Source organism: Camelus bactrianus, chromosome 5 (genome assembly GCF_048773025.1).
Source record: "Camelus bactrianus isolate YW-2024 breed Bactrian camel chromosome 5, ASM4877302v1, whole genome shotgun sequence".
In the NCBI taxonomy this organism is placed as follows: domain Eukaryota; kingdom Metazoa; phylum Chordata; class Mammalia; order Artiodactyla; family Camelidae; genus Camelus; species Camelus bactrianus.
Genome location: NC_133543.1, coordinates 80,801,921 through 80,814,091, shown reverse-complemented (window position 1 = coordinate 80,814,091; position 12,171 = coordinate 80,801,921). Strand labels below are relative to the sequence as shown.

The following is a 12,171-nucleotide window of genomic DNA, read 5'->3' as shown; positions in this document are numbered from 1 at the left end:
AAATAAGGTAGCAATCTGTGAAGAGCTTACATGACAGAGATCCTGGCACATAGCAAGGTTCAAACCTAGTAGCTGTTATTTTTAAAAATTACAATGCTATTTGCTTTTGTGACTATTAGCATTTGACAGTCTGCTTACTGCATTACTAAATTTTGTCATCATAGAGGAGCCCCCAAGTGATGGTGGAGGCCTCACATTAGATAGAATCGTGGAAGTGCTGGACTCCTATTTGGACCCTAGGACACCTCATTTGACACTCGTATGTGTGGCAAAAAATAAGTTCCATTTCAATCATTGCTACCCACAATCCTTGATTTGGGCTTTTTGAATAAAAATAGGATTTTATGCTTGAGGATGTAACACACTTAGAGCTGCTGAGTGAGACTGCACCTGGCCTTTGCCTTTCATTATATTTTTAATAATACTTAGCAAGAAGCAGAATTGCGATTCATTCTGACAACCAGTTTTCTTGATGGAGATGAGCCTCTTTATCTCTTACTGGTTAATCCCTTGTGGTTCTAAATTAGGGTCCTTGATGTGACTGTATTCCTCCCAAACATTATTAAGAACTCGTTTCACAATGGAGAGGCTCGTGATTCAAGCAGTCGGGTAAGCAAAGTGTTCAGGCTTTTGGTGGCCTTAGGTTGAAGGAGAAAACAAGCTGGCTGGGATATGGCCAGGACATGCTCTCTGGTGTGAGGAAGCTGACATTTATTTACTGTGTATTAGAAGCTTTGTATGTGTAATTTCAGTTAGTCCTCTCAATGGGTCTTTAAGGCATGTGTTATCATGCCTGTTTCATGGGCTCAGAGAGATGATTTATCCAAGATCATTACAAAGTGAGTAGAAAAGCAGTATTAGAAGAAGTTACCAGTTCTGGTTACAAGTGTATTCTGTGAAAAATCCATCAAGATGTATATTTAGAATTCATGCACTTTTCTGTGTCTATACGATATGCCAATAAAAAGTTGCTTATCAAAACAAATAGGCCTTTCTGGCTCAAAGTCTATGCCCTTTTCCCTCTGTTGTGCTGCCTCCAAGGAAGTAAATGATGGATGGCTCCACGGAATTTCCTCCATCGGTCACAGCCGGCTGTGGCCAGGAATAGTGCTGCTCTTAATAACCAGACCTGGCTTTGTAAGACTTGGATATTTCCAAGGAAAGATACACTCAGAGGAATGCAGTTTCCTAAAACTGAGGATGTTTATGTGCATATGAAGGGAATTCTGAGATGGTGTTCTGAAAATGCACTGAGCTTGTTACAGAGTTGTTCATAATTGTGAAAAATCAGGGGGAAACCCCCCTGAAATATCTATCAAAAGGAACTACATAAATAAATACTATGTGGTTTAAAAAGTGCCTATTCTGAATGATTTTTATGATATGTTGTGGAGTGAAAAACGGTTATGGAACTGCATATATATATAGGATGATGTTTTTGTATTTTTGTTTATATAACATATGTTTTCATAAGTTATATAAACATATAAATAAGTGCCTGGAAAGATATTTGCTAAAATACTAATAATGGTATCTGACAATTTGAGGTATTGGTTGAATTTTCTTTTCTTTTTTTTTAATCTTTCCATATTGTTTGACATTATTTTTCTGTAGTTCTGTAAACAGAAATTTGGTTTTAATTTTGAATGAAAGGATACCTTTAAGCAAAGGCTGCATTCTGAACTAAATATACCCCTTCTCAAGTTGTCTGCTGTGAAGGAGGGAACACACATTTTAGTGTATGAATTCTGACATATTAAAACAATACAATCTTATAGTCAAACCAAAGGGGAACATTTCAGGAGTAAAAAGAACCATTTTATAAGCTCAAACACATGCAATTACCAGACTTCTTGGCCTCTTTAAGCATTTAACAAAATCATTTTAAGGAAATGGTTTAAAATATTAAAAATAATAAAATATTTTAATTATATGCTAAATACGCAGGATGTTCTACAGATATTAGAGCAATATCAGATCAGATATTACAGCAATCTGAAAAATAATTGTTTTACCTAACCAAATATATTGTATGGCTCACTTTAAAAAAGTCTCCTTTCTCTTTAGATTTTAGCATAATGATCAAGACATATGGTTATTTTATTTTGCTTTATTCCATTTTATTTCATTCTAGTGACTCTCTTTATCAATCAGGCTAACTAAAGACAGAATTGAAGTTGTACAGATTACATACTCATGCAAAAACAGATAACAAAGCAGGCTGTGACTTTCTTTTTTGTCTTCTTCTTGAAGATTTTCAAAGAACTAGAATAAGAAAATCCTGAGTATATTAATATATGCTATTTCATAATCTGTAACCCCCCCAACGCAAATGGTGAGACCTGGCTAAGTTCCTGTAATTACCACCTCTGAACAATTAGGAGTCTCAACAACATTTTCCCCTTTTGGATAAGTAGGTTCCCCAATTTGGAACACTGTCCCCCACACTTATCTGAATTTAGTTATCAGAAACTGGCTCAAGTGTTTTGGACACGGAAAGGTCTCTCTTTTGAACACATTGTGAACATATATGAAAATGGACAATGTGGTCTGACAAAATTCTCTTCCTGTTGTCAATTGGTATGTATGAAAAGACTTAGAACGTATAAAAAGAAAACCAAAGGTTTGTATTTAACAAATTTCATTTGTTAATGTATGAAGAATCAAGATTTTTTTTTCCTGGAAAATTTAGCTGTTTAGTTTCTATATAGTACCAGTAAAGTTGATTTTTATTTGTATGTTTTACATATCATGAGGTAGGAAAATGTCTTTAGATTAACCATGTCTGACAGACATCATTTCTTTTACATAAGCAAGGCATTTTGTTTGGAGAGAAAGGTGTACTTGGTGTAGAGGCCCCCTGGAGTCTGGATGTGTAGTTGGAAGAAAGCAGTTTTAGCTTTCAGGGAGAAAAAGTTGAAAGAAGACAGGGAGAGTGGGGTTGGAGCCAATGAAATGGCTGTCAGTTAATATCCCCGCCTCCTCCACTTAGGACACGCACTCAGAATCTTAAGTAAGTCATAAAGTTTATTTATGTGTGGATTTCTGAGGAAATTGAGAAAGGTCATGAATTCTATGTTTTGCATGCAGAGACCTTCCAGAATAGAGAGAACTCAGGCAAGCAGAGGCAGGATACAGAGGCAATGTGAGGGCATTCATGTTGCACGAACTCCAGAAATGTGTATGGTCGAGGGAGCTGTGGTCTGTCATGGGCTGTAAAAGTGGATCCAGGCCATGCTGAATCCTATACCTGAAACTGTCAGTGGGCAAGGGTGTCTGGCCACACATCGTGTTACACGTGGGGGATGTACCCTCCCCATGGCCACATGCAGGGATGACATGCAGCAGAAAACTCACATGCCTATGATGTCCTACTGGAGCTGAGTTGAGTCCTTTAAAAAAGGTTTAGTCAGCTTTTCTCACCTCTGTTTCCTTAAAAATGAAAAAATCAGAAGCTACCATTTCATTTAAAATGCTACAGAAGGCCTTTGATGGGTTGTCAGTTAATTTCTTCAAAACAGAAAAATGAACTAACTTTGAGCAACTAAGGTCAGGGCAATGGATCCAAATTCAGTATTCAGCAGAAAATGCCTTATCTATTTTTGATAAAGGTACATGGATTAGTCAGTGAGTTGAAGCTGTTTCTGTATAAGTCACTATAGGTGTTAAGTTTAGCATAGACGTTAAACTCCTGAGACAGGAGACTGCAGAATATTGTGCTGTTAAACACACTCCCACTCAAATGAGCTACATGTTGAGTGATCTCATGTATTTTCCTGCTGAACTGTGACAGTAGTTATGGGTAAATCGGAACACTTCAGCCCCACAGCTCACCCTCACGCTGTCATTTTGTCCGTGGAGGCCACTTATGGGAACGCATGAACACAGACATGCTCTGGAAATCTTGATAGAGGACATCCTTTCCTCCTGCCCCCACCCCCGACTCTCATATAGAACTTTTTGATTAATACATTTGATTATTCATTTTAAATTATGTTTTGAAAATAAATGAAATAGGTTAAATTGATCAGCACTTTCTGCCTTTGTATTGCTGTATGTTTGGGGAAAAAAAAGTTAAATTTGTTCCCAGGTAGCACTTGATTTCATTTCCTGAGGTAACTTGAAAAATATCTTTCTCATGTTATGGTCCTTTAAAGTAACATTAAGCAAAATGAACATAAGGCGTGTTAATAGGATTGTTTTAGGATCAATGCACTGATACTGATATATCTACCATGGTGGTGATTAGCAGAAAGCATTTATCAACACTGTTGGGTATAGAAGATGCAGATCCACTTTTGAAAACACATCAGCAGCTATCTGAAACTTCCTACTTAGCTTTCTTAGTCAGCAACTGTGGATGTAAAGGAGGCCCAACTGGAAGTAAGGACAGCAGATTTGACCCAGTAAGTGTAATGATTAGCATTGGAAATGTTCCACTGTGGGACCTTAGTTCCATCTGCTTGTGAACAAAAGATTACAGGTGATTATAATTAGGGATTCAGTGTGTGGCAATGGATTAGATGTGAAAGGAACGATTGCTGAAAGCCACTGATCATGGGGGCCTGGGTGGGGTTGAAGGTGTAAGGAATATAAAAATTTCACCTGGAACTTGTGCGGGACACTTTTTTTAGTGACTCTCAATACCTTTATATTCTGCAGGTAGGATTTCTGTTATTTCTTAAATACGGGAAAATGCTTGGGCTGCAAATCGTGTTTCCCAGTGTACTTTGTACTACCTGCATGTAGTGGAGATGTTACCTATTCACATCCTCTATCGTGGCCTCTAACAGCGAAGGATAGTAGAGGTGGGGAGAGGAGCAGCTGTTACTGAAGAGGAGAAAAGGGTGGGGAAGGGAGCTCAGGGGAACTGGGGAAACTGGCTTCACTGGTGCATAGTCAGAGAGTGGGAGACACTGGTTCACGAATTAACAAGTCCTCTCTCTCATTCCAATGCATTATTAAGGCCAGTAGATATGTTGACTCCTAACTGTTTACACTCCATACATATTGCATGATACGGAGAGAGATGGTATTTCGCCTTTTCCAGCGCGGCGGTGGTTAGACTTCACTGAAGGACAGCTCCCTTCCTCTGCTTTTGAGGACATTGAACAGTACTAGGAGTACAGTACTGTAGTTTATATGAGACTGTTGTGATGAATTTTCTTTTTTTTTCTTTTTTTAAATTGAAATGTAGTTGATGTACAATATTATATAAGTTACAGGTGTACAATATAGTGGTTTACAGTTTTTAAAAGTTATATACTTCATGTAGAGTTATTATAAAATATTGACTATATTCCCTGTGTTGTACAATATATCCTTGTAGCTCATCTGTTTTATATGTAATAGTTTGTACCTCTTAATCCCTTACCCCTGTCTAGCCTCCACCTCCCTTCCCTCTCCCTACTGGTAACCACTAGTTTGTTCTCTATATCTGTGAGTCTGTATCCATTTTGTTACATTCACTAGTTTGTTTTATTTTTTTAGATTCCACATATAAGTGCTCTCATACAATATTTGTCTTTTTCCATCTGACTTATTTTACTTAGCATAATATGCTAGAAGTCCATCCATATTGTTTCAAATGGCAAAATTTCATTTTTTTAACATTTTTTTATTGAGTAATAGTCATTTTACAATGTTGTGTCAAATTCCAGTGTAGAGCACAATTTTTCAGTTATACATGAACAAACATATATTCATTGTCACATTTTTTTCGCTGTGAGCTACCACAAGATCTTGTATATATTTCCCTGTGCTATACAGTATAATCTTGTTTATCTATTCTAAATTTCATTCTTTTTTATCACTGAGTAATATTCCATTATATAAGTATACCACATCTTCTTTATCCGTTTATCTGTTGATGGACACTTAGGATGCTTCCCTATCTTGACAACTGTAAATAGTGCTGCTATGAACACTGGGGTACATGTATCTTTTCAAATTAGTGTTTTCATTTTTTCCAGATATATACCCAGGAGTGGAATTGCTGGGTCATGTTGTAGTTCTATGTTACTTTTTTAAGAAACCTCCATACTGTTTTCCACAGTAGCTGCACCAATTTACATTCCCACCAATAGTGTAGGAGGATTTCCTTTTCTCCACATCCTCACCAACATTTGTTATTTGTGGTCTTGATGATAGCCACTCTGACAGGTGAGGTGATATCTCATTGTGTTCTTTTTTGGAAAAATGTCTATTCAGTTCTTCTGCCCATTTTTTAATCGGGTTTTTTGTTTGTTTGTTTGTTTGTTTTGATGTTGAGTTGTATGAGCTATTTATGTATTCTGGATGTTAACCCCCTATTGGTCGTATCATTTGCAAATATTTTCTCCCATTCAATAGATTGTCTTTTTGTTTTGTTGATAGTTTCCTTTGCTGTGCAAAAGCTTTTTAAGTCTAATTAGGTCCCATTTGTTTACTTTTGCTTTTATTTTCTTTGCTTTAGGAGACAGATCTAAAAAGACATTGCTACAGTTTACGTCAAAGAGTGTTCTGCCTTTGTTTTGTTCTAGGAGTTTTATGGTAACCAGTTTTACATTTAGGTCTTTAATCCACATGTTGAGTTTATTTTTGTATATGATGTGAGAAAATGTTCTAATTGTATTATTTTATGTGTAGCTGTCCAGTGTTCCCAGCACCACTTATTGAAGAGACTGTCTTTTCTCCATTGTATATTCTTCCCTCTTTTGTCATATATTAATTGACTGTAAGTGCATGGGTTTATTTCTAGGCTTTCTATTCTGTTCCATTGATCTATGTGTGTTTTTGTGTTAGTACCATAGTGTTTTGATGACTGTAGCTTTGTAGTATAGTCTGAAGTCAGGAAGCATGATTCTTCCAGTTCTGTTTTTCTTTCTCAAGATTGTTTTGGCTATTTGGGGTTTTTGTATTTCCATACAAATTTTAAAATTATTTTTTCCAGTTCTGTGAAAAATGCTCTTGATATTTTGATAGGGATTGTATTGAATCTGTAGTTTGCCTTGGGTACTATGGTCATTTTACCAATATTAGATTAATCCTTTCTATTAGGAAAAAACCTGCAAGTTTCTGGACCCCACCCTAGATTCAGCAGGTCTGGAGTGAAGCCTGAAAAATCTGCATTTTTGACAAATTCCCTGATGATGCTGTTGCTGCTGGTCCAGGCACCACACTTTAGGAACTACTGATGTAGTAAAAAGAATGTAAACTTGAGACCAGATATATCTGGGTTCCAATCCTATATGTTAGCTGGGTAGCTTTAGTATAGTTACTTAATAACTCTTACCTTTTTTTCTCTTCTTTCTTTATTTTCAATTTTTTGTGTATGCATAAATAAGTTTGTGCATACAGTACACATAAATATGTATATGTATTGTGTTTGGGAAGTGCAATAGGAGCTACCTTGGTTAAACATGGAGTACAGATGGAAACTGAGAGGGAGAAGGCAGCAAGGGGAGTAAGAGAGGAGGCTAAAAAGTGGGTAAGAGGGAGGGTGAGTGGTCAGCAAAGTGGTAACTGTGGGCTGGAATAACCACATCCTGTAAAACAACGTAACCTGAATTCAACTCAGGAATACAAAGTGAACCTATTAATAGTCAAGCTGTCAATTGTGTGAGAAAAGAAAGGTCACTTGGCTGTATGAGTTTGATAGCATTGATTAATCTGAATGCTTTGAATCATTACTGTCGAGATTCTGTAAGTTTGGATCCTGAAGAGACAAAAATAATGTTGAAATGGAGAAACCAGTCATCTGACAGCTGTTTCCCACGGTAGTAGAGGATAAAATCATTGCTACCTGCTCTCCTTACACACATGACTAATGTGATATTTGTAAATTTAGTTGTGTTCTAAGAAAGAAATGTAGTCATCACATTCAGGGATCAAATACCATTATTTAAACTTGGATACATAGTTTCATAGTTTCTTACGGAAGTCAAACATTTAAGAATTATTTTTAATCTCATGATATGAAAAGTAAAAGCCAATATGAGTGTAAAAAGCCAATGTTCACATAGAAGCCACATAGTATATGGAGATAATGTTCTCATGGAACTGATCTGGAGTAGCTGTTAAGAGAAAGGGCCCAGGAGTTAGATGCCTGAGTTCAAATCTTGCTTCTGCCTCTTAGGCAGGGTCCTTAGCACAGTGCTTACACTATAGTAAATGCTTAATAATGCAGCCATGGAATTTCTAAAGGTTTTATTCAATATTTATCAAGTGCCTACAAGGTGCCAGGCATGGTCCTAGGTACTGGGGACATTTACTTTCAGGGAGCTCTGGGCAACAGGCAATGAACTAAAGATGGAGCAGTGAGCAAAACAAAAAACAAAATCCTTATCTTTGCTAACTTCCATGCCTTATATTTAAGTTCATTCATATTATTCTGGTTCATTACAGGTAACATATAACTTAGATTTCCTGACTAGAGTTTTCTGCTTTAACCAGCAGATTGAGTTCCTTAATTTAATGATTTAGAGGTTAGTTTGCAACTTTAAAAAATCATCCATTTCCATCCTCTCTTAGGCATTAATAGATTTTGTCCATATTACCAGTGCAAATAACGGTAAACTTTCTATGTGTTTACTCTCTATTTGATGTAGCCATAAGTTAAGACTTAGCCACAATTAAAATATTATAGCTATAACTTTAAATTTTTGTTTATTTTATAATAGCTTAGGAATTCTGTTATTTATGATTTAGTTATTTTCATTTACTTGAGGACAGATTTAACTACATTTTTAAATTTAGGAAGCTATTGATTCTTACTAACCTCATCATTTTTATAGTCTTATGTTTGAAAATTTAAGCTAAATTTGTTTCCTGGGCCAAAAGGAGAGTACTATCTTAGTCTTGCCAAAATATACTGAAATTGTATTAATTATTACTGATGACTCATTTATGACTGTACGTCCTTCTGTGAGATTGTAACTAATTTCGAGCAAAGACTGAATGAAAGTCTTCATGTTTTGCAGACAAAAGAGCATCCATTTGTCCCCAGGCTTATGAATTGTTGGAACCAATAATTGCAGGGGACCATTTGGTATATGGAGGATTATGGACACAGAATCATCAACAGGCTGGGAAGATTGCTTTCTGGCCCAGGGACCAACACTAGTTTATGACACACAGAAGACACTGCAACATTGTTTCTGCTTTAGTCTACACACCTGGAGGATTTTTAGCATATTTGTAGCACACTTTAAATGGATAGATTTGCCTGTGGATGTGAATGTTGAAAACTAACAGAGCCCCACAGAAGCCCCCTAAATCAGAAGGCAAATCAGCATAGTGAGAGCGAGAAAAAACAATACTGGAACCTGGAAATGCAAAATAGAAGACTAGGGGGCAGCAAAGATTGTTCTTTAAGAATGCAGATGCACACGCATATGTTATGTACACCCTGCTAGGTGGGCATAGTGAAATGCTCAAAATCCTCTAAGATTAGAACAGAGAGAAGCACTCATCATTTGAAAGAATGAGGTACAATTTTTAGGAAGTAAGACTAGTATATGGGGAGATTTTGCATCTTCTGTGGTAGTCCTCCCTGGATTGGTTTAGATGTCACCTTGTCAGAAAACCTCTATAGAAAACTTCTTTAGAAAACTTTATTCAGTTCCGAAAATTTCTTCAGTCCCAGTATACTCTCCATCCAGGATAGGTAAGACTAGTCATTTCTTCAGTCCAAATGAATAAGAAAGTCAGAAAGAGCTATTTCAAATCTTTATAATCTTTTTCTTAGGGAATTCTCTCCAATAATTGCTTGATACATGTCAATTCAATGAAATGACTTTTACATTGAAAATCTTGGTAAATTCTTTTTTACACATTCTTCAGATTGGTTTTATTAAAAAAAAAAAAAAAAAAGAAACTTCTCCAAATATCTGGCTTGCCAATGACTCATTATTTTGTCACCCTATTTGTGTATGTTGCCTTTGTCATTCATAAGAGTTGGATTGTTTGGCTTTATTCAAGGATTCTGATTGAGCACCTGCAAATGTTTGCTTTATTGGCATTGAGATAAGAGAGAAAATTATTTGTTTCAGTGACAATGAATAATTGCATCTGTTTGTGGCTGTTAAATAATTTAATAGAATTTATAGGGCCTGTTTTCCCTTGGTTAAACTCCTGGCAAATATCAGTCTCTGCCTCATCTTGGATACACACATAGAAGAAAGCCATCTCCTTAATTTGTCTTTTGCCAGTTTAGATGTTAAGACACTGAGTGATCTTACATCCTTTTCACATTTGAGTTGAATGTCTTTAATTTAAACTTTAGACAAGAGAAAGACACAGTAAAATTAAAAGGAATGTACAGTGATTTCTCATATCCCCCTGTCCCCACATATGTACAGCCTCCCCCATTATCAACATCAGCAACCCGAGTGGAATATTTGTCACAGTCTATGAATCTTTATTGACACATCATTATCACTCCAAGTCCAGAGTTTACCTTAGGGTTCGCTCTTGGTGTTGAACATTCTGTGGGTTTGGACAAATGTATAATGACACGTATCCATCATTATAGTACCATTCAGAGTATTTTCACTTCCCTAAAAATCTTATGTGCTCTATCTATTCATCTCTCCCCTGACCCCAACCCCTGGCAACCACTGATTTTTTTACTGCCTCCATAATTTTGCCCTTTCCAGAATGTCATATAGTTGTCATCATGTAATATGTAGTGCGTTCACGTTGACTTTTTTCACTTAGTAATATGCATTTCAGGTTCCTCCATGTACTTTCATGGCTTGATAGCTCATTTCTTTTTAGCACTGAATAATATTCCATTGTCTGGATATATCACAGTTTATTTATCTATTCACCTGCTGAGGGACAGCTTAGTTGCTTCCAAGTTTGGGCAATTATGAACAAAGCTACTCTAAACATCTTGTGTAGGTTTTTGGGTGGACAGACGTTTTCAGCTCCTTTGGATAAACATCAAGCAGTGCAAGATCATATGGTAGAAGTGTATTTAGTTTTGTAAGAAACCACCAAACTGTCTTCCAAAGTGGCTGTAGCATTTTGCATTCCTATCAGCAATGAGTTCTTGAGAGTTCCTATTTCTCCACATCCTTGCCAGCATTTGATGTTTTTCAGTGTTCTGAATTTTGGCCATTCTACAAGATGTGTAGTGCTCTCCCTCTTCTCAGTTATCCTTCCCCCCCCACTGTCCCTGTCTCCAGTTACTCTCACTTTCTTTCCCCTTGGTACAATGGCAAAAACAAATAAAAACATCTTTGATTCATCTCTCTCTCTCTCCAGCCATTGCTCTTTTCTCAGCTCCCTTCCTCAACCAAACTTCTGTGCTCTCTAAACATTCATTCTTCCATTTACTATTTTCTACTCTCTACAGCCACTGCTCCACCACTCCACTGATGCTGCTCTTTCCAAGGCACCAATGGCACTCATGTTATCAAATCTAGTGGACCCATCTCTTCATCTTACTAGCCTTCACCACAGCTGACCACCCCTTCCTTCTTGCAGAGTTCTCTTTTCCTGGCTGTCATGACAACATACACGTCTGGTTTCCTCCTACTGCTTTGGCTTTCTTTATCCATCTCCTTTGTAAGCTTTTCTTCTTCTAACCGATCTCAAAATATTCTTTCCCAAAGGTCAGTGCTAGATATGTTTCTCTTTTTATTCTCCCTTTTCCCCCTTAAGTTATTTCATACAGTCCTATGGCTTCAGATACCACAAATAACCTAACAGTTCCCAGTTCCCAAATTTATTTTGAACCCACATATCTATCCTGAGGTCTAGTCCTCTCTTTGCAACTGCATTCTCAGCACCTCCAGAGCCGCTCACAAATCTGCTCTTTCTCTAGTCTTTTAAAAAAATTTCTGCAGATAGTTCCTCCAATTTCTTCATTGCTCACACCAGAGATCTGGAGGTCATTTGTGGCAGCCCCTCCTCCCTTTCCCCATCTCCCACTCCACTTCTAGTAAGTCCTCAAAAAACCTGCTTCTCTCTAGTTCCCACCCTAGTTTAGTATACTCACATCTCCTGCGAGCACCATCTCAGGGATGGCTCCCTTAGTAATTCTGCATCCCCAAATTCGTTCTCCAGCAGTTAGAGAGATTTTTAATATAAGAACTTTCACCTTTCTGACTTAAAATCTCCATAGTATAAACTCCAGATTTTTCAGAAACAGCTTTCCCAGCCCGGTCTGGTTTGCCTTTTGCC

General features: G+C 37.0%; 1 protein-coding gene across 2 annotated transcripts in view; it reads left to right on the top strand.

The window, feature by feature from the left end:
- Nucleotides 1-12,171, top strand: part of PLCL1 (phospholipase C like 1 (inactive)) — a 308,629-nt gene that overhangs the window by 210,043 nt on the left and 86,415 nt on the right. The window lies entirely within an intron of this gene.